This window comes from Uranotaenia lowii, chromosome 2 (genome assembly GCF_029784155.1).
Source record: "Uranotaenia lowii strain MFRU-FL chromosome 2, ASM2978415v1, whole genome shotgun sequence".
NCBI lineage: Eukaryota > Metazoa > Arthropoda > Insecta > Diptera > Culicidae > Uranotaenia > Uranotaenia lowii.
In genome coordinates this window covers 397,914,459-397,937,421 of record NC_073692.1, presented here as the reverse complement: position 1 = coordinate 397,937,421, position 22,963 = coordinate 397,914,459, and positions in this window count along the sequence as shown.

Genomic DNA, 22,963 nt, shown 5'->3' with positions numbered 1-22,963 from the left:
ACCAGCAGATACCTAGTTTGATATGGCCCAACAAGTGCTTCAGCTGATATCTGTCAAATTTGAATGGTTGTACCAAAAGGTTGTACCAATGCTGAACCAGTTATTCTTTCGACAATTTTCCCCCCCTTTCTATTTGCTGAAATAAAACTTCCTTACACACTGAAATAGCGCTGAAGCATTGTTGTTTTCAGTCATTAAGCTGAAACACCAATCGCCACCTTAACATATGTTCAGCAAATGTTCAAAGCAAAGCAAAGTATTGGCGTTTTCAATCAGCAAAGATGTTTGTTACTTAATCTACAATGTATTTAATTTAATTCTTCAATCAATCAAAAAAAAAAAGAATTTTCAATTTTACAGAGGAAAAAAATTTTTAAAGGTGCCCACGATGAAATTGCCCCATGCAAAATTGATTCGCAAAGTTCGAGTTTTTATCCGATTGGCATTAAATTTCCAGAGATTGAAAAATAACTATTAAAAATCATTTTCATATTTTATTTACAGTCCATACGCAAATGGCCGCACCTTGTCTTTGTGCGTATGGTTTATACCGAGACATCATGCTTGGTCATTCGCCTCGAGCGTGTGCGTCAGTCAGACGGTAAGACAGTGCGAGTGAAGAAGTCGGATGTAGCTCCCCCGGCCGGATGTGGTCCAGCGGCCCCCGAGTGTCAGTTCCGGTATGCGGACTGGTCTGCACATTTGGCGACCGTGGCAGGTATTATAATACAACATATTAATTAACCGCAGGAATTGGAATTGCGATGGAAAAAATGAACCGAAAATGAAAAACATGTAATCAACACGATACACGGTGGGAAAATTTTATCGTTCAGGCATAACAATATTACTCATTATGAATTTACCCATTTTGAAAGTGTTGAAAAAAATGGGTAACTCAATTATTCATTGCAGAGAAAACTCCAGCGCTGGACGATGGTTTTGCTGGGAATTTTGTTCATAATCAGTGAAAACGAGTGCTACAGATAATTCAAATTCGGGTTTGCCGATTGAGGAAAATTTTATAGGATACAGATTTATCTGAAACCTTGGCAAATTTAAGAAAATTGGCTTAGGGAGTACCATTTGTTCAAGAGCTTTGAGAGGACAGCTTTGTATCTTGAAAAATCGTATAATTAAGCGTGTTGAGAGGACAGCTTAAGAATCTTATCAAATTGAAATCAAGCGAGTTGAGAGGACAGCTTGTGATAAGAATGAATATCAAGTGAGTCAAGAGGACTGCTTGAAAATAATGATACAAATTTCAAGTGAGTTGAGAGGACAACTTGGAATTGGAAAGCGCGTTGAGAGGACAGCTTTGTATCTTGAAAAATTGAAAGAATCTTATCAAATTTAAATCAAGCGAGTTGAGAGGACAGCTTGTGATAAGAATGAACATCAAGTGAGTTAAGAGGACTGCCTGAAAATAATGATACAAATTTCAAGTGAGTTGAGAGGACAACTTGGAATTGAAAATCGCGTTGAGAGGACAGCTTTGTATCTTGGAAAAAAATGAATAATGAAGCGTGTTGAGAGGACAGCTTAAGAATCTTATCAAATTTAAATCAAGCGAGTTGAGAGGACAGCTTGTGATAAGAATGAATATCAAGCGAGTCAAGAGGACTGCTTGAAAATAATGATACACATTTCAAGTGAGTTGAGAGGACAGCTTGGAATTGGAAAGCGCGTTGAGAGGACAGCTTTGTATCTTGAAAAATTGTATAATTAAGCGTGTTGAGAGGACAGCTTAAGAATGTTATCAAATTGAAATCAAGCGAGTTGAGAGGACAGCTTGTGATAAAAATGAAAATCAAGTGAGTCAAGAGGACTGCTTGTATGTAAATGATACAAATTTCAAGTGAGTTGAGAGTGTTGAGAGGACAACTTAGGAATTCAGAACAGCTTAAGATGAAAATAGACAGCACAGTGAGTCGAAAGAACTGCTTGAATATAATGAAATGAATACCAAATGAATGGTGCTTTAAGGGGGGGGGTAGGGTCTAACACTTTCAAAAAATCGATTTTTTTTATTTTTTTATTTTTTTATTGTAAAACATTTCAAGAATGTTGTGTCAAATTTTCAAGTCAATTGAAGCAAAACTGTAGAAATTATAGGCCCTTATCTCCTCCTATTTAATACTGCAAAGAAGCAAGATCAGAAACTTCAAACGCGTTTTTCTCGAAAGCACATTTTTAAAGTCCGTGGACATCGTCATTTGAAAACTACTTATCCGATTCTTTTCAAATTTGGAACATATTTTCTACATATAAAATACCAGACCCCAACGTTTTTCTTTTTTATTTTTTTTTTCTTTGGGGAGATTTTACAGATAAAAAATGGCTGATTTTTTCGTGAAAAATCGTAGTTTTTACTTCAAACAGCCACAAAAATTTCATAAAAAAGTTTTTAAGTTAAATAAAAACGTTGGGGTCCAGAAAAACATCTATTAAAAATATTTTGCTCTGGTTTTTTGACTTCAGATGATTCTGTGCTGAGATACAGTGTCCACCGCAAATCCTGTTTTTTAAAAGGCATCCTCGAAAGTGCTCCGTCACCGGGTCATTTTCCAATATTTTTCTACGAAAAAATTACTAAATGTTCTTTTAACAATGCTTTGTATAATGCAAAAAATTTGAATACATTTGTTTGAACGATAGCTCTAGAAAAAAATCGTGAAAATGGTGTTTTTTTACCCGTTAGACCCTACCCCCCCCTTAAGAGGAAAGCCACATCCATCGAAATGAATAATCATGAATCAAGCTTAGGGGACAGCTTGAGATATAAATAAATCATGGAGAGAGTTGAAGGGACAACAAAAAAGTTGGGAAAAGGTGAATCGAGAGAAGTTAATATGAACATGATTGAATTTCAATCTCTGCATGAGATCAATTCTAAATTAAGTAACGAGTTGAATGAGCTCAAATAGGAACAAGATTGGCCATGTTACGAACTAGGAAAATTCTTTAAAAATACTAATAAATTGACAGGACAACTTGAAATGGAAAAAAAATTGTGGAAAGAGGAATGATGGTAATAAAAGAGGATGTTTGAAGGGCAGCTTGTATTAAGTATACTAGAGGAAAAAAAACCTTGCTGATTTTTCTACTGGTTAAGAAAACATGCAATTTATAAATATAATTAAAGTTACATTACGCGAAACACAACATAACAAAAAGGTATTTAATAATATTTTGTTTATCTTCGCTCATAAATATTAATGAAAGCAAATCTTTCAGATGCTATGAGAGTTTCTCAAGACTGATCGCAAGAATATTGCGATTATATATCCTGAAGTTAGACTTCAACATTTGATCGAAATTTCGAACTTATTGGTTTTGTGCAACTAGCTTTCGGAGTTTCTTTAGCATGGATTTCAATATTCAAACTAGAATAAATAATGGAACGTATGATATATTATTTTCTCAGATCCACTAAACTCAGTTAAAATGTGAAACGGTTAAATGTTAACGGCGACTGAAAGATTACATGTTTATCGTGTATCCACGAGCTAATATCTCTTGTGCTTGGGGACCTTTTGTTTTCTGCAATATCTTAATTGTTGTTCCTATTTTGATATTGAATACATTTTTTTGAAAGAATTTATCAACAGCTTGCTTGAAATAAACCGGGAATGATTCAAGGATGCGTGCGTACCATCAAAAATAACATTCATAAAAATAATTCATTTGCTTGTATTTTTTTAATCTGAGACGTGGACTGTGACATTCTGACGAAGGTGTTAGTTGTTTTTGAATGGAAAGTTAGTCTTTTAGACAGTTAGAACAATTCTGTATAAAACACGCATACTTAGTGTCGTGTTCCTTGCCGTCTTCCGTTTTTGCGTCCATCGGGTTGGTTGGTTTCGGAAATGTTCCTGGTTTTCGTCTGCTTTCTCCTAGAGTCGAAACAGAGCGCTCGGTAACTCCCACTAAACTCTTTCACAAAATGTGAGAGCTTACCGAACGACCTATCTCGGCTCTAGGAGAAAACTCGTTCTCCTCGTTCTTGTTGTTGTTGTTGCTCTGCTGGCTCTGCACTGCTTGTGTGTCCGTCTTCTTCCACTATGCGTAAACGAATGAGCAATATTCGAAATCGCCTCTGTATTTATACCTTCTTAGTCCCCTAGCGCACCTAGTCTGGCGCTGGACTTGACGTTTCTCATTCTTTGGTACACCCATAAAATTTATTTTTTGTGTTTTCTGCAAAGCATAACTTTTCGTTTATTTTCTTATTTTTTTATATTTTCTATGAAATGTGTTAGGAAAACCGAAACACTTTTTTTTCATTTCTTTCGCATAAACGGAATAAATGAAACAATTTATTATTATTTTTTTTTAACATTTATTTTATTTCTCTAACTTCTCTATCCATACTACACTTAGTATGATCTAATGTTCGAGAGGTTTTTTTTTTAATTTCAAAGTTTATGAAAAGAATTTATTCTTAAGTGGTTTCTTTGTAATTATCCAATTTTTATTTTTGTTTGGGATAGGAGGGGGATGTGCGTATGGTTTATACCGAGACATCATGCTTGGTCATTCGCCTCGAGCGTGTGCGTCAGTCAGACGGTAAGACAGTGCGAGTGAAGAAGTCGGATGTAGCTCCCCCGGCCGGATGTGGTCCAGCGGCCCCCGAGTGTCGGTTCCGGTATGCGGACTGGTCTGCACAGTCTTCACTACCTTAGGTCGTTTAAAAAGGTGCTACTTCATAATCGCCCAGTACTTATCGATGGGGCGGAGCTCCGGAGTGTTGGGAGGGTTGAACATTTTCGGCACGAAATTGACCTTATTGTCCGCATACCACTTCAGCACGTCCTTGGAGTAGTGGCATGAGGCCAAACCCGGCCAAAAGATTGTTGGGACGTTGTGGGCCTTCACGAGAGAGCTCTTCTGGAGGCACTCTTTCATGTACACCTGCATGTCCGCTCATCGTGTCCTGGGTCACGAAAGGTGCACTCCGCTTCCCGCACGTGCAGATGGCTTGCCAAACCAGGAATTTATTTGCAAATTTGAACATCTTCTGAGTGCGAACATGGTCCGGAACGCTGAACTTATCCTTGGCCGTGAAAAACAGGTTGCCGGGGATCTGTTTGAAGTCGGCCTTCACATATGTTTTGTCGTCCATGATGCAGCATTCAACTTCCGTCAGCATGCTGAGGTACAACTTTCTGGCACGGGTTTTGGCGGACTTGTTCTGCTTCTTGTCGCGATTAGGGGCCTGTTATTCCTTGAACGTTCGAAGCCCAGCCTTAGTTTTGACTTTCTGGACAAAACTTCGGTTTAGGTGCAGCTTCTTAGCCACATCCCGACGGAGGCGATCGGGTTTCGGTTGAAGGCCCCAACTACGCGGTTGTGATTGTTTGTGGTCAATTGTTCCTCGAACCGTTTAATCAATCGCGACACCGTGAAATTCGCGATTCCCAACGTTCTAGCGATGGGACGATGCGAGAGATCCTTGTTCTCGTGATGAATGCGCCAGATTTTATCACGTACGAGCCGTTTTTTCGACTCCATTTCCGCGAGTTTTGATCGCAGGACTATAAAACTTACAGGATGTAAACAATACACTATGAACTAAATCGATCCAAATTTTCATTAAATTCTACCCAACGCGTAAAAAGTTAGAGAAATTTCATAATGTGGCAATTTCATCGTGGACACCCTTTAAAGACACGTTCGCTTGATGTCATGTATTTTGAAAATTCTACCAGTTGTCCGGAGCATTATATTTGAAGTTTAAAATTTTCGGCTACAAGTTGAATTTAACCTCGTACTTCTGGATTCTAAATAGGATTGGCTAAGTCTTGGGAATTTCATGGAAAACTCCATATGCGGGATATACATTGTGTTTTCGATAGAAGGTCCAGCAGTTGATCGGCAGAGCTCGATTGCTCGGGTTCGCCGGTTTCATCACGTTCACCGTGGTGAAATTGGCTAACGCGCCGTTGTACTGAAGCGGAGATTGCAGGTTCAAGTCCTGCCGGAGAGCCGTTGTATCTTTTTCGAAAAATTCATGATATTTACGGCTTATGTTCTTTCGTTCTTTGATAGCTTATGTTTCTTTAATTCTTTCCGTCATCTACGAAAATGGAAAACTTGTTTATTTTAGGAAAATTTTTTTCCTTTATATTGTGATTTCAAAAGATATGTTCTGTCGAAAAAATTATGAATTTTCTGCATGTGTAAATATGTTAAAAACTTTCACTTTTGCATCATGCAAAGTATTCATTTCAAATTGAAATGGTTTTTAAGTTATCTTGACTCAATATTTGCCAACGCATTTGAATTTATATAAGTAAAATCGAAACTTGACGAGTAGACGACCCAGAAGAGAATACATGTGCTTATAGGTAATCAGAAACAGTTTTAATGGGAATATCTAAAGTCTGTTTCACATAGAATCTAGTCACATCTTTTCATTTAATGCAGCGCCCTAGTTATCACATCGCGAATCTATTGACAGTGTTTTGATCCGGATGGTTTGTTTATTTAGTGGTGAAAATTTCATCAAGATTGAAGCAGTCAGTCAAAAGTTATCGACGATGGAACGCGAAAGGCGAGAGAAAATTCTGCACACTCACGTAAAGAAACCGACGTGGTCAGGGGTAAAGATCGCGAAACTCCTGAAATATCCAAAATCGACTGTAAATTCGGTGCTGCGACGTTACCGGGAGACCCTTACGGTGGATCGAGCAAAACAAACCAGGCGTAAAAGTGGAACATATGACCGGAAGCTGCGAGCAAAGGTAATTCGATCAGTTCACAATAATCCTGGAATCTCCTTGCGTGATTTGGCGAAAAAGTTCAAGACGAACCACAGTACAGCTCGAGGAATTTGGTTGCGAGAAGGCTTGTGGTCGTATCATGCAAGCAAACACCCCAACAGGACGCTGGAACAAAACCTGGTTGCCAAAACCAGGGCAAGTAAGTTGTATGAGTACAACGGATGCATTTTGATGGACGACGAAACTTACGTTAAAATGGATTTTGGACAAATACCCGGTAACAAATTTTACCTTACGAAGCGTAAAGGGAATATTACGCGAGATTCAAGTTTGTTTTTGCAGATAAATTTTCTCGTAAGTTGATGATTTGGCAAGGGATCTGTAGTTGTGGGAAGAAGACTAAGATTTTCATCACTGGGAACACAATGAATGGAAATGTTTACAAAGAAGAATGTCTCCAGAAGAGGGTTTTGCCATTCATTCGGTCCCACAAAGGTCCGGTTAAGTTCTGGCCAGACCTGGCAAACTGCCACTACAGCCGGGATGTCGTTAAGTGGTATAAGGAGAACAAGATCGATTTTGTTGAAAAAAGTATCAATCCACCAAACTGTCCGGGTTTTCGTCCCATCGAGGAATATTGGGCAATATTTAAGGGCAAACTGAAGAAATGTGGCAGAACGATGAAAAACCCACTCAAATGGAAAAGTGGTGGAACAAGATGGAGAATGAGGTTACCAGCAGTAAAATTATGGGTGGTATCACAAAAAAAGTTCGAAAATTCATCCGAAAAGCTGACGAATGATTTTTATGTATTTTTTTTCCTTAAAGTGCAATAAACACCCTAGAAAATGACATTTTTACTTTTGTTGTACGTTATTTCTTTGCGGAGAAATGATCTATCTGTTGAGAAAATGATCTATTTTATTAGACCAGATTCTATGTGAAACAGAACTTTAACAGTAACGGTTTTACAGTTATATTCGTAAAACGAGTGTTCCTTGATTATTTATTTTTTCAATTTAAAACAAAAACAATAAATATTTGATGTGGCTCTTTCAAACCCTGAAATTTTGAAAATAAGAAGTTTTTGGCTCTTCCGTAGTGTAGTGTTTAGTTATAAATGTTCCCCCTATCATATAAAAAATATCAGTGTTGATGAAAAATTAAAATTATTGATTGTAAAATATCAATTTTCAAAACAAAATTCAGTTACATTTGATAATTTCTACGTTAATAACTATGTCACGTGTCAGGAATCGATATAAAGATAGTTTGAAAATAAAAATTGAAGGAACAATTTGATGTTGAAGAATGAGTTATAACTTTCTACTCTAACTCAAACCGTATGCTGTCTTTAATATGAATCTACGGGTAAAACCTCAGACTCAATCATTGTTTGTTCAAAATTTTGTAAGAGTACACATTTATATGTTTTTTTTTCTTCCGTTATTCTACTGAATGTATCCAAATGTTCATTAACAAGTCAACCGTCGAGTTACGCTAGTTATTTGTCTTCCTCCTTCCCGGGGTTCATTTTAATTTTTGTACGAATTCTTTTACGAAATTGAGTTCCACCCGGGAAAACCCAAACACCCGCCATTGATTGACTGCCCAACTGGATGCAAATAAAGAATCCCGGACCGCCCCCGGTTAACCAACTTTCGAACGTCCAATTAATACACCGTTTAGAAAAGGCCACTCTGCTCGCTCCTTTCAGTTTCCGCATCCCTGCGCGCGGAAAATAAAGTTTCTATAATGGTCTATTTAAAAGAATAATACTGAGAAGCAAGGAAAAAAAAATCGGCAAGCAAATCCCAGAAAAGTTGAGCCTCACACGAAATAATAAGAAACAAGAAAAAAAAAAGAAAATGTGGGGGTAGGGTAAGTGAGCCCTATTTTGGCATGGTCCTTTTATTGGCATGCCAACATGTCTTTTCATGTTTTTCAGGTCCAAATTGAGCTTAAAAAATTTTGAATACATTTTCATTGCGAAGAGAATAATTTGTTTCAAATTTGTGCATACCGAATATTTTGATTGATTCTACTTTAATAAAAAAGTTAATTTTTTTCGATCTGCATCCGAGGAAATTATGTTGGAAATCACCGTATGAAAATCAGATGAACTCACCTTTCTAGTGCAACTGTTAAATTCACATGCGATTTCAAACGCGGACATTCATTTGAAAAAATTGCAATAAATACTCATGCTTACAGCTAAACTCGGCAAAAAATCAAAAAATACTAGAAGACTAAAGAGTGAATATTAATTTATGTTTTGAATAAAAATTTAAAACTAATTTTGTTCCTTTTCTTGGCATGCAACTTCAATCGAAATACACCTCCAGTGTTGGAAGCTGGAAAAAATACATGTTCATTAAAGCGGTATTTTTGGGCTGATGTTTTCCCTAAAACTTCATTTAAAACTACGCACAAATGTTTTCATACTAATTGGGCTGTATGATAAGACCGTTGCTATCAACTTAAGCTTCGAAATAAGCTGGAGAACATAAGTGATTCGACTAACTAAAAGTCATATCCGAGCATTGAAAAGGCAAAAATCGCTATTTGGGAACCATGAATCGAAGGTACATTGGTATGCGTGCGAACAGCATTTGCATTGCAATCTGCCGAGCAAAAACCACGTGGTCTCCTACAGAACACAGTGGTTCGAAATATAAAAAAAACTAAGTTAAATTAAGCATATCACAAGACTTAAGATGTTTTTCTTATCTAAAAATTGTTAGATCGATGGCAATTTATGACTTTAGTATATAAAATACATAATTAATAGAGTTTTGGAATTGTTTTCTATTGCTTGGGAACCATATACCTACTCAGATTGAATTTGTTGGATTTTTGTTCTAATTTTTTCATGGAAACAGAAGTTGGAAGCTCAGGAAAATATCGTTTGCTTTCCAATTATTCCTTAAAATATTTGATGTGAGTCGAATTAAAAAAAAAGTTTTAGTAAGGTTTACATTCTAACATCTATTTGGCGTGTCAAACCACTGCGCTACGTCCCGGGCATTCGAGATGGCTCTTGCTAGAAGCTCATAATCTCAGCTAACAAATTCAAAAGGGCATCATTTTAAAATACCATTTAAGGAATTTTTCAATTTCTTACTTTATGAAGCCAAACTCCACAATATGAAGACAGTTGTTTGGTAGTGAAAATAACCCTATGTGTCGCAATCACATTGCGGAATTTCTGGACTTCCGACTTTTTGAAATGAAAGCTTATTTTGTGCTTCCCTTTCAACCAAATTTCATCAATGTTTTCAAAAGCCTTTTTGTTGTATGAGTGGCGCCCGGTGTTCCATCGTCGCATAGAACTTTACGCTCAGCTGACGTCATTCTGTCAGTGGCCTTATATTCAGAATAGCCAACGATTCTGTTAACTGTCAATTGACCATTGTTGGTAAAGATCTATTACACTTTGCTGGTGGCCAAGAATCGGATCATCGAAACGGCAAACAATTGGTACGGCGGCCAAGTAATTGGAGCACCGCAGTGAGTACTTTGCTTGCATTTTACTCACATTAATGAAAGTTCCATAGAGAAAACATATTTTTGTTGAACTCTAAGCAAGTTAGCAAGTAAATTCTTCAAAGCATGTTATATGGTGCACTCAACAGGAAGGTAGGAATGTCGAAAAAAAGGGCAAACCATGTCTTAGGTGCCAAGGTCGGGTACATTTACCCTAACCATCATTCTTTTCTAACGCAATAAAGACCGGAGTCACAGCAGCATCAGGGGAGGTTTGCCCTGTGAGGTAAACTTTTTTCTCGGAAAACCCTGGCAAAATAACGAGGCAAACATCACATCGCACCAGAAACGCAACTCGAAGGACGGAGAGAGGGCATCAGCAATTGGCGTCACGGTTTTCTAAGTTTTTCCTGGACCGTCAGGCATCCTGGAGAAAAGCAAACGAATCCCCATCGAACCTACAACGGCTGCTGGAGTTATGCGCTGATGGGCGAGCATCGTCGAAGGAGCAAATTTATTTGGGCAGTTTTCCGGGAGGTGGAAGTCTTTGTAATTGGTAGCATCGTGGTTCTTTTTTTGGTTCATCCCCGATTCCTGTGTATAAATTTATTTACGTACACCAGAACAAATACCATTAACGATGTACGCAATTAAAAAGAAAAATCAAACTTTGTTTTGTTGTTCTTCATTTTTTTTTCATACTTCAACAGAGAGAGGGATTCTTTCGATTTCAGCGGTGAGTTTTTTTTTATTTGCCTCAGGATTCTTGAAAGCTGACACACTTGTACCAATTAAAGAAGGGAGGAGAAGGAAACTTTTTCGCAGTAAATGTTTCGTGGAGTAATTGCTTTCAATCAATCGACTTCTGTTTTTGGGAGGAACGCATTGCTCCATTCATTGATATAGTACTACCAGAGAGTTTTAATTTTGTAATGGCAATTTTATGTCACAACCCACCAAATCGGAATCATTTCTTGCAAGTAACTGTTTTCAATAAAAACGAAAATATGCACGAAGTTCTTTTTAATTTTGAAACACTTATAATTACTGCTTTTTTTAACTTTATTTTTCAATTAAACCTAACAAACATTACATATTTGTAAAGGTAAATAAATTTCCTACCCAACGCATGACGTTTCAACATTCTCTAGCACACGATTTCTGAACAGTTTTCTGAGATGTTGAAGAAATATATGTGTGACGTGAAAATCGAAAAAAAAAATTTGGGTGTGATCGTTGCAAATTCAGGATAGTGCTATTGCAAGCTACCAAATAATCTGTAAATCATCTATTTCCTTATGGTTCCTTCAGTGCCTATCAGTGAGCCGTAAGTTTAATGAGCCTTGATTTCATGAAGGCCTGAAACGTGAGAACGAGCTCAAATTCATTTTTATTTGGGTTTTTTCAGCAGATAATGATTAGAATTCATGGAAATATTGTAAAAAATCCTTCCAGATTCTGAGAACAGACATACAAGCTCGAACAAAAAATCTTCAAAAAAGTTTGTAAACTTTCAAATGCTATCATAAAAAATACGTTAAAATTGACTTGAAACAGTGTCATCTATTGCGCCCTTCAAAGGTTTCAAAACAACTTTTAAAGTGTCCAGTTTTTGAAGAGGCTTAGTTTAACCAATTCCTCACTTAGATGATAATAGACGGTTTAGATAAATGCAATAAAAATAACTGTTGACAATACGGTCGGAACAAAATAAAAAGGAATGGAAAAATTCTTCATAAATTCGCTATAGGGTTGGGATAAAAAAAATTGTATGAGTATTGTACCAGTAGAGAACTGAAAAAATCTAAATAACTCATCATCAAATTTTTCATTTTTTAAGAACTGAATTTAAGAACAATGGGTTAATTTTTTTGCTAAATCTTTAAAAATAGTGAGACTTTAACTCAAAATTTCTGAATAGGATTAATATTTCGCCAAAAAGTTTCCAAATTAGAATTCTGTATCATTAGCTTGATCAGATTTAAGATAAGAATTTTAAAAATAAAACTAAGATCGCAAATAGATCAAATAAGGATTATATTCTCACATAGAGGAGACTTGTATGCAGATGAGTTACCTACCATCGATATGGTTTTTGAATTTTTGAAGAATTCAAACGGTCATTCCGGTCATTCGGCATTCTTGGTGCGGCATCGTGCGAGTTGGTCGGCAGCGGGTGGTTTCCCATCGGTTCATAATTGGTTATTTCACAGTGGCGACCGTTTACAGGTTAGCTAAATTGCTATTAAAAAAAGAGGAGCCTTAATGGGGAAACCACGTGCTGCAATGTGGGCCTGTTTGGAAGCTGGTGGCCATCTTGTTTTTCTCCTCCGTTTGCCAAATTTAGTTTTGAAAACGAATATCTTTTGGTGGTAAGCAACGATTTTTTTTTCCATTTTAAATTAGCTTTAAAGATTGTAATGGAACATCTAACCTGATTTTGCTTGTTTAGAAGTTCATAGAAACATTCAACCAGATTTATGTGAAAGTTGTAGTTTGTGATGGAGAATCTTGGAGGTTGAGTGAAAATATTTTTATAATATAGGATGCGATGGAACTTCCATCAAGGTATTGTTATTCTGTAGCATTTCGAGCAACTTCCAATAAAGTTTCCTTTTTGTAGAGTGTGATGGAGCTTCCAACCAAGTTTAATTCGATAAGTTGAAAGATGAATTAAGATGGAACATCCGGTCAGGTTGATATTGCAGGTTAAGATGGAACATCCAACCAGCTATTTATTATTAAAGGTTGTGACGGAATATCCAACCAGATTTTGCTATTTTGTAGGTTGTAACGGAACATCCAACCAGATTTCGAGAATTTGACAAATCCGGCAGGAACAACCTACCAGACTTTGGTGCGTTTTAGGTTGTGACGGAACATCCAACCTGATTTTGTTATTTCGAAGTTTGTGACGGAAAATCCAACCGCATTTTGAAAATTCAGCAGAAACAATGAACTAGACTTTGTTATTTTTCAGGTTGTGACGGAACATCCAATCAGACTTTTTTGTTTTGTAGGTTGCAACGGAACATCCAACCAGATTATGTTAGTTCGAAAGTTGTGACGGAACATCCAACCGCATTTTGAAAATTCAGCAGAAACAACGAAATGGAACTTGTTATTTTTCAGGTTGTGACAGAACATCCACCAGACATTGTTGGTTTGTAGATTGTAACGGAACATCCAACCAGATATTGTTATGCTACATGTGGTAACGGATTGTCCAATCGGATCTTGTTAAAGGGTGATACGTTCAAAATTTGGTCAAGGGAAAACGCGTGTAAATCAGTGAAATCGTTTATTTAAAAAAACAAATTAAATTTCTTTTATAAGTTTAATTAGTATGAAATTCAGGAAAAATATTCAGTTAGGCTTCCGCTTTTCCAAATCCGAATTGCCGGGCCTTACGCTTAACCCCTGCCATCAGATTTTGTACAGCCATCTTGTCCACCTTCTTCGCCGCAGGAAGCCAGTTTGCCTTGAACTGCTGCTCGTCCTTAGCAGTTTTTTTGGTCTTCTTTAGGTTCCGCTTGGGCGGAGCTCTGGCTTGTTGGGAGGGTTCTTGTCCTTGGGAACCACCTGCACGTTGTTGGCGGCGTACCACTCCATGGCCTTTTTACCGCAATGGCAAGATGCCAAATCCAGCCAAAACCGTACGGAACAACCGTGTTTCTTCAGGAAAGGCAACAGACGTTTATTCAAACACTCTTTCAGGTAAATTTCTTGGTTGACAGTCCCGGAAGCTATGAAAATGCTGCTTTTCAAGCCACAGGTACAGATGGCTTGCTAAACCAGATATTTCTTCGCGAACTTTGACAGTTTCATGTGCTTGAAAATATCTGCTTCCTTTCCCCAACTCTCTTTGCCGTCTCAGCGGCTTCCGGTTTTCGATTTCCCCCGATCCAGACTTCCTGGCTGTCGACAAACGTTCCCTAAACACTTTAATTACATTTGTAACGGTTGATTTGGCAACTTTTAGCGATTTTGCCAGCTTTGGGTGCGAGTAGCCCGGATTTTCGCGATGTGGGAGCAAAATTTTGATACACTGCTCTTCTTTCTTGGACGGCATTTTGACAACTGAAGAGTGAATTCCAAAATCAAAAGAAAAGCAACATTCTACACACACACCATCAAAATGAGGAGTGGTCAGTTATTTTTTAAAACAAAATTGAAAGAAATACGTCAAGTTGATATTGACCAAATTTTGACCGTATCACCCTTTACTGCAAATGTTATGAAAAAAATGTAACAAGATTTAAATAATTCGAAAATTGTGATGAAACACCTTACGAGATTACAATTAAAGGTTTGAATATTTTGTAGGTTGTTTTTGGTGGAACATCCAATTAGTTTTGTTATTTGGTAAGATGTTATGAATCATCCACACGGAAAAATTGAGTTATGCATAAAATGTATTGCAATTACACTTTCATTTTATCTAATCCGTTGTTGTTCAAAATTTGTATAACCCCGATTCAAATCTGAGTAGTTTTAGGTAGTCAATATGCAGATGTGAACTAAAATTCGATTATTCATCTCTGTATAAAATGTTGTTGTTGTTGGAATCCATTCAAAGGGATGTCAAAGCGAAAAAAAGAAAAAATATTTAAACTTTTGGATGGTTACGGAGGAACAATCCAACCATTTTTTCCTCAAAGAAACTGTAAATTGATAACAAGTTAAACAAAATTTATTTTTGTTAGCTGGATATGTAGCTTCTGTTCATCTAAGCTTCGGAAACTGGTGAGTAGATGTATAATTTCTTCGAACACTTTCATTTTCTTTATTATTTTCATGTAGTGCTCAGATGTTATTGATTTGGAAGAAGAAAAATCTCTACCCCGGAGCTGTTCCATATGCATAAGAAAACAAGAAAGGGAGAGCAAGATAAGGTTATCCCGTTTTACTTGAGCTGCAGCTAGACGTCGGCTGCTCCCGATGATTCAGTTAGATAAATAAAAATATTGAATGCAATAATTGAATTACTCAAAGCTATCCGTTATGTTTTTAGTGCATCCACTGGAAGAACCTGGGTGTTCAAGGACATTGAAAAATATGCGACGGTCCGAGGTCGCAGTGAAAAAGTGGACGGCCGAAACCGTACAGAAAAAGTCCTGAAATAGGTGGTTCGAGTCGAACTCTACAATCTAGAGGAATACATCCAGGAGGAATCAGTCAGAAACATCCCGGTTCGAGTAAACATGACAAGGAGCTGCTAAAAAAGAGAGTCCTGTGAGGACAGCAGAAAACAGCATTGGAATCTGCTGACAGCGGAAGCTTGTAGGACAGGAAAAGAGGCTTTCAATAGAAATTTTTCAAAAGGTAATTATTATGCTTTTTTTTACTACAATAGATTCTCCTCATTGGTTTTTTTTAAACTTTAGCACGAATGTTTGAAAGTGCGAACCAGTGCTGAGGAAGCGCAGACACTGCAGAACATGCTGGGGAACTACCTGGACCATGAGATAGTGGGTCTGAATGGAAAAATTCTCGGAGCCTATCCAGTTGAACCTTCGGTAGATGTGCATCAAAAAGTCCTACAAAAAGCTTGAGGGAACAGCCGTTTATTCTAAAAGGTATCTCAAGAAACTTAAGTGGATAATTTTGATTTTCAATAAGACATAACTTAAGATTCCAGTGTAACAAAATTTTAGAATTTTTGTTAAAATTTCAATTCAAATAGCACTGTTTTTTTTTAAATAATTAGTTCGTTACAATTCTAACTAATTTGTGTGCTTTGACAAAAATTTAATTAAATTCTCTTTACAGATTCTTCGTTCCCCTCTGGGATGGGCAGCATAGACGTAATCAGTACCGGATGTTGGATGTTCCATCAGTTCCATGTTGGTTGAGCCATGATAGTTATTCAGTAAAATTAAAAAAAAAAAAAATATTCCGACCTCTTGCCGGTGTCAGTGATGACCATGCAGTCATGAATATTCAATAAAGATTTGAATGCGACGCAAATAAATTTATTTATGTGTTTTTTTGGCGAAATTTCATTTATTTTGACTTTTCTGAAGAGATCTTGAAAATGCATGGGCATCCCCATGTCAAAATATACAGAATTGACTAGCTGGCTGAAAGCTTTCGAATGTGTAAAAGCTTTTTGCTCACGCTATGTGTAAAGCGCCCAAACATAAAACTAAGTGGAGACACTTTTCTCGAATCTGTATGGATTTTTATACAGAACAGAGTAACTTTGTTTACCGTGCATAGTTATTCAATTTAATTAATTTTTCATGCATGATTCTTACATTTTGTAGGTTGTGGCGGTACACCCAACCAAGTTTTGTCATTTTCAATTTTCTGGCGGATTACAATGCACATAATATGCTGCATAAAACATGAGTTATAAATGCAGAATAGCAGTTGTAGTTAAAGTTGTAAGAATGCGAGAAACTTCTCTAAAAAAATAGAATGTTAAATGTATGTTGTTCATCTTCGAAACATCATGTCACGTTTTCGAAAAAGAACAGGAATCGTGATAAGTCCAATCTAGTTTGGCTGAATCGCAACACCCATTTGCAGTTTGTCAACTCTTATTCTCTTCTAATGAGAGAAGAATGAAAATTAACTAAATTACTCATGAGAGAATATCAATAGTTTTCACTTGAAATGGTTTCAACTTTAAATTGTTCTAGGTTGATGAATCTCCAACTTGCATGTGTCAGTTTTCCCTTAAATTTTTGGCAATTACTTCTAAAATTCCCCTACTTGGCTCAAGTAAGATGTCTGGTATGTAAATTATTTCGAGGTTTATGTGGAAAATCCTATCTATGTTCTTAAAGCGAATTTCTTTATAACCAGTAGCAAGCTGATTTCCCCATCAGTTTTGCACTAAGTGCTGTGATCTTGTCTGTTTATTTATAGGCTACCGGTTTTGCACGATAGGCCTTGCCAGACTTCTGGCGATTCTTTTACCTGATTTTAGGGTTTCATTAGAAAGCCTGAATAGCAAAAATATTCGAAAATGGTATGTTTATATAAATATCGTTTTTGATTAACTGTGGATAAATGAATTTGAGAAAGAACTTTCAGAAAATAATCTAATTAATTATTTAACTGTCTTTTTAAGGCTTTGATTGATATATTCAAACTCAGGGAATCACATTTGAGTGGCACTGTATAAGGTGTCCTGACTTTTCATTAAGCTATAAAAAAACAGACCCATTGCACAATGGGGAAAAAGTGTACAAACCGCGAATTAATTCAATATCTTTCGTCCTACATGACCCAAATCAATAATCGAATGAATGCAATTTGGCCACCGCACGCTTCAGAAAATGGAGTTATGGCTGTTTTTACCCTCAGTTCCCCTATATTTTTCAATTATTTCTGAAAAAAGCTTGTTCGGACTTGAAAATTTTTAACCAAATGGGTTGTATCTTGTGTGGTTTTTTCCGAGCAATCGAATGAAGGCTATTTGAGCCACCGCACACTTCGGAAAATGATGTTATGACTGTTTTACCTTTAATTCCCCTCAATTTTCAAATTGTTTAGAAAATGCATGTTCGGACTTGAAAATTTCGAACCTTTTGGAACGTATCTTGTGTGATTTATTCCGAGGAATCCAATGAAGACTGTTTGAGCCACTGAACGCTTCGGAAAATGGAGTTATGACTGTTTTTACCCTCAGCTCCCCTATATTTTTCAATTATTTCTGAAAAAAGCTTGTTCGGACTTGAAAATTTTAAACCAAATGGGTTGTATCTTGTGTGGTTTTTTTCCGAGCAATCGAATGAAGGCTATTTGAGCCACCGCACACTTCGGAAAATGATGTTATGGCTGTTTTACCTTTAATTCACCTCAATTGTTCAAATTGTTAAGAAAATGCATGTTCGGACTTGAAAATTTTGAACCTTTTGGAACGTATCTCGTGTGATTTATTCCGAGGAATCAAATGAAGGCAGTTTGAGCCACTGCACGCTTCGGAAACAGGGTTCATGGCTGTTTTTACCCTCAATTCCCCTACATTTTTCAATAATTTCAGAAAAAAAGCATGTTCGGACTTGAAAATTTTGAACCAAATGGGTCGTATCCAATGTGATTTTTTCCGAGAAATACAACAAAGCCTATTTGAGCCACCGCACGGATTGGGAACAGGAGTTATGGCTGTTTTACCCTCAATTCCCCTACATTTTTTCTGAAATCATTGGAGAATGTAGGGAAATTGAGGGTAAAAACAGCTATAAATCCATATTTTAAAGCCTTCATTGGATTCTTCGGAAAAAATAGCATAAGATAAGTCTCGTTTGGTTAAAAATATTCAAGTCCGATCACGGTTTTTCTGAACTTTTTGAAAAATGAAAGGGAATTGAGGGAAAAAAAAAGCCATGAACCCTGTTTCCGATGCGTGCGGTGTGTTAAATAGACTTCGTTCCATTCCTCGAAAAAAATCACACAAGATACGTTCCAATAGATTCAAAATTTTCAAGTCCGAACATGCGTTTTCTTAACAATTTGAAAAATGTAGGCGAATTGAAGGTAAAACAGCTATAACTCCATTTTCCGAAGCGTGCGGTGGCTCAAACAGCCTTTATTTGATTTCTCGGAAAATATTCCACAAAACACAACCCATTTGATTCACAATTTTCAAGTCCAAACATGTTTTTTCTGAGCTATTTGAAAAATGTTGGGCAATTGAGGGTAAAACAGCCATAACTCCTGTTCCCAATGCGTGCAGTGGCTCAAATAGGCTTCGTTGGATTTCTCGGACCAAATCACATAGGATACGACCCATTTGGTTCAAAATTTTCAAGTCCGAACATGCTTTTTTCTGAAATTATTGAAAAATGTAGGGGAGTTGAGGGTAAAAACAGCCATGAACCCTGTTTCCGAAGCGTGCAGTGGCTCAAACAGCCTTCATTGGTTTCCTCGGAATAAATCACACAAGATACGTTCCAAAAGGTTCAAAATTTTCAAGTCCGAACATGCATTTTCTTAACAATTTGAAAAATTGAGAGAATTGAAGGTAAAACAGCCATAACATCATTTTCCGAAGTGTGCGGTGGCTCAAATAGCCTTCATTCGATTGCTCGGAAAAAACCACACAAGATACAACCCATTTGGTTGAAAATTTTCAAGTCCAAACAAGCTTTTTTCAGAAATAATTGAAAAATATAGGGGAACTGAGGGTAAAAACAGCCATAACTCCATTTTTTGAAGCGTGCGGTGGCCAAAACAGCATTCATTCGATTCATCAGAAAAAATTACACACGATAGGTTTGTTTTCGTTCAAAATTCCCTGGTTGGAAACAGTGTTTTTCTGGAATATTTACAAAATAAAGGGGAATTAGGGGTTAAAAAGGCACTATATCTCCGTTCGCAAGCTTGTGCGGCGTTTCACAAAAGAAATTTTCACAAAAGAAATGTATAATTTTATAGATTTGGGTCATGTATGACGAAAGATATTGAATTTCTTCGCGGTTTGTACACTTTTCTCCCTATTGTGCATTGATTTGGTCAAACGTGTAAGCTTGAAGGGATACAATTATTTGGAAAGACCGCAAGTAATTCATTTAGCCTTGAACAATCTAGAACGTTCAACATCTAGAATCTAATCCTAGATCAATCTCCTATCAGAAGGTTATAAATCTTTCCAACGTGTTTAGATGTGCTTTGACTAGAAAAGTTCTGGAATCTTTGCTGAGTAACTATTGATTTGAGGATACTTTTATTTTATTTTATTTTATTTCTGCTTTTTTCCTAAGGGAAAAGCCAGTTGAAGTTAAGTTAAATTGAAACCTATTCTTCAATTGGCATAAAAACCCTTCAAATCAGTTTTACAATCATTTTACAATGGTTTTTCAGTTATGCAGATACAATCCCAGTGAGTTGAACTCTTTTAAGGGATTGCTATTTCTAATTACATATAGCTATCAATTAACACTTTACATTAGTCATAATATTTATGGATGATTTTTTATGATTCACTATAAATGCTGTATGGTTCAGGTGCACGTTGATCTGGTGGGGATGGCGGTTGGCGGTGGAGGGTGGCGGCGAGGTGTGGCGGTGGCTAGGGGAGGCGGAAGAGAAGAGCAAAAGAAATTCTATGTAAGATAGGAGTTAATCTTTCTTTTGAAGTTCAGATTTATGTTTTTTTTGAAGTTGTCGATGGTACGACAATTGAGGCACAGTGTGGGCAGGTGGTTGTACAGTTTTGCTCCGATGAACGATAATTTTCGACGTCCAAATTCGTTGTTTGTTCGCGATAGAATGAAAGTAACGGCTCTTCTTGATGATCTTTCGTTCAATGAAGTCTGCAGAGTTGAGTTGCGGTGCTGGCTGGGCTCAGTAACCATTTTTCTCACGTGTACTAGCATCTGGAACTCGTACAACGCTCTTATGGGGAGGAAAAGAATCAGCTTCGTCAGCGTAAAGAAGGCGTGTTGGATACAGGTATGGTTTGCGTAATACGGCTTTAATACAGCGATTCCGGATAACTTGAAGTTCACGTAGAGTTGATTTACTGGCAGCTCCCCAACAGGAAACAAGATAGCTCAGTCTTGAGTGTACCATAGCAAAATATATTTTCTTTAGACAAGAAACAGGGACGAAAGCAGAAATTTTTCTTAGCAATCCACAGAACGTACTGAGCTTCTTTTTTAAAGATGTTATATGGGCAGACCAAGACATCGTGGAGTCTAGAACCAATCCAAGGAATGGATATTCCTTAACTTCCTCAATGATTTGGCCTTCAACTTGTAATGGATCGTGAGCTGGCGATGCATATCTTGGTGATCGAATGAACATATGTTTCGTTTTGGAGAGATTCAGGGAGAGAAGGTTGGAGGCGAAATATTGTTTTAGCAGCGAAATATCGTGCTTCATATTTACGCGTATCACATTACAATTTCCACAGCGGTAGAAGAGTGAGGTATCGTCAGCAAATAATCGAAGCTTCCCGTGGAGTTGCAATTTGGCAAGATCATTGATGAACAATAAGAAAAGTATAGGACCTAGGTTGCTACCTTGGGGCACTCCTGTAGCAATATGCCCAAGGGAACTACACGTACCGTCAATAGTTGTATATTGCATTCGGTTGGATAAATAACTTGATATTAATTCATTGGCGATTCCTCTTATACCCAGGTACTCTAATTTTTGTACAAGTATACCATGATCAATGGAATCGAACGCTTTTTTCAAGTCGATGAAGAGTGCGCCAACAAGTTCCTTTTTGTCCAAAGAGTCATATATATCCTGAATCAACTCAATAGATGCCGTTTGAGTACTGGAACCTTGCCGGAATCCGTATTGGCAAGAATAGATTAGGTCGTATCTTTTTGTGAATGCATCGATCCGATTAACTATCAGTTTTTCGAGTATTTTATCTAGTACAGATAAACAGGAAATCGGCCTGTAGTTGTTTACATCAGTGGGACTGCCTGATTTAAAAACCGGAACAACACGAGCAGTCTTCAGACATTGCGGGTAAACTCCTGTAGGGGGAAGTGTTCCTATATGCGCATATTGGGTAATATGCGCATACAGCCGATTGACGATATGGCTGGAGATTCATCATATCTAATTAGTGCAGTTTGAGGGTAATACGCTATTAACACATGGCATAAAAAAATTAAATTATTATATAAAGTCGAAAAAATTTAAAAATTCAAACAAGATTTTTGTCAGTTTTGTTATAATATATTGAACTTTAATTATTGTGCATACAGATTCTGTGAACAAAAATTTTAGTGGTTTTTCTTTCTTATTCATCTGGAAATAGGAAATTCAACAAATCGAAGCTTTTGGCAAAGTTGTAAATGATAAGATATTGGAATAAGAGACAGGTTCTGAATGCCCATATCAAGGTAGGTTAAATGCCTATATCAAGAAAAATAGATTAGTCTTATAAATTTTTTACTTTCTATCATTTAAACATGAAATCTACGCTCAAATCACGATCTTACAGCGAAAAAAGAAGAACTTCCTACTGATCCGATAAAAATACAATATGAACAAAATATTACCCTGAAATATGGCCATATGGCATACTTAACTATGTTTCATGCAAAAGAACTAGTGATGTAAAAAATTTCACCAAAATTTCGGCCTTGACGTATGCTTAACATCCGTTTCTACCATTTTCAATTAAATAATATCAAAATATTGCAAGTGGTAATGAAATATAGCTAAAAACATAAATATGCGCATTTAGCCCGCCAGTTTCGGAAATTGGCTATTTTGACTGCTTTTATTATAAAATTATTTTCACAAAAACTGTAAGAGATTTTAACAGAAAAATTTCACTAACGTATATAAAACAGATGTCCGCTCATGTGCATATAGTTTTCAGACTCCTATCTTTTCTAGTATAGGAGAAAATGAGTGCTTTCCTTAATATGCGCATATAGCCTTCCTCTCCCCTACATATAATTTCGTTGAAGATATCACAAATGAACGGTGCAAAAAATTGGTACTCTTGCTTGATGAAAGCGGCTGAAATGTTGTCAGGACCTGTTGCTTTTTTGCTGCTTAGATCTTTGATCAGCAAAATTATTTCAGAATACGTGGCTGGCTGCAGAAAAATGCTACGTTGATTTGGAGTGATCGTACCGAATTTACGAAAATCTCGATCACTATTTATAGAAGCAGTTAGATCAGGACCAACGTTACAAAAGAAGTTGTTGAATATTTCGCAAATTTGAGGAGCGTCGGTGTGAGTAATTCTATCTACTATAAGTTTTGAAGGTTTCTCGTGGCGTTGATTACGGCCCAGTACTTTGTTTATATTCAACCAA